Consider the following 1,423-nt stretch of genomic DNA (forward strand, 5'->3'; position numbering starts at 1 on the left):
TGTTGAGGGAGGATTTGAAGTGAAGGAGAGCTATGGATGATGGGCTGCCTCTGCGTTTTTGTATTTGTATTTCAAGATGGAGCTGACGGCATGTCGTTTCTTTTTTTTTTTTTTTTAGGAGAATTGTTGGTGTCTTCTGCTTGACCCTTCGCTGGTTTTGCAGTTTGAGAATGTGGAACTGTATTTCTCCTTCCAATCTTTTCCTTATTGTTCTTCTTTTTTTAAGTTTCTGCATGTTGCCATTGCATCAGTGTTTCTCTCTATATGCAAAGTTTCTACAATTAATGTAAAACCTGTCCACAAACCACAATGCATGCTAGCCCTCAAATCACACATAAAGTGGCATTTTTGCATTATCTGTCGTTTCAAATGTTGTTGTTGTGTTCCTTACTGATGCTTCTGTTATCTGAAGGCACCAATTCGGCAATTCGGGGATACAGGAGTCGACTCACTAGGCTGCTTAGAGAGAGATCGTTAAATCGTACTAATACTGCAGCCATGATTCATTGAAAGATTTTAGCATTTCATTCTTTCTAGAATAGATTACAAGGAAAACACAAATCCAAAGTCAAACTTGCTGAATTCTCAATGAAGGGGCAACAAACTTGTAGGTTTTTCTACGACTTCTCAAAAAAATTTAGACACAGAACCTGATTGGACATCACACCAGTATGACTTCAACTGATCATGATATTCACAAAAAAAAAGTGATTTTGAAGAATTAAATGAAACAAGCTCTAATTCTTCCTTGAATCACTCAGCATCTGGGTTGTTGGGTCAAGTTTGTATACATATGCACAGAATCTTCCTTACTTAACCAACTAAAATTGAAAGTTCTCTGTATAATACTCAAAACTCTCCCTATCAACTAGCCTAGGATAATCTTTTTTTTTAATATATAGACCTAAATTTTAATACAGGCTGCTATCTTCTACCTTATCTTAGTATTTTATATTCAATAGACCAATATTTCCCTGAGGAGTACGGAATTTCCATCTCACAAGTCACAAGCAAGCTTGTATATCCATGTTTCTGTGTATCTGTAGAGAAAAAGAAAACTTTATCATACTAAAGAAACTAATATGGAACCAGAGAAAGGATCGTTGTGCAATGTTAAATGTTGGAAAATATTCTGACATCACATGGCTGGACCCTGAAACTACTCTCAGACCATGATTTAAGCAAAACTTCTGTGCACAAGAAATCCTTGTTCGATTGTATAACTGTGTCATTTGTCTACAATTATATATATCTTGTTGACTATATTGAATTATGTTATTGCAAATGGCCTAGTTCACAAGGTCGCTAGCTTTGAGTCTGAGAAACGTGAACCTTATTTCAACTACCACAGAAATATGCATGTATATATATAGATGTAAGGAGGTAGCACAAGTGAGAGCTGTACAAGCTCCCCAAGCAAAAC

Source organism: Fragaria vesca, linkage group LG6 (genome assembly GCF_000184155.1).
Source record: "Fragaria vesca subsp. vesca linkage group LG6, FraVesHawaii_1.0, whole genome shotgun sequence".
Taxonomy (NCBI): domain Eukaryota; kingdom Viridiplantae; phylum Streptophyta; class Magnoliopsida; order Rosales; family Rosaceae; genus Fragaria; species Fragaria vesca.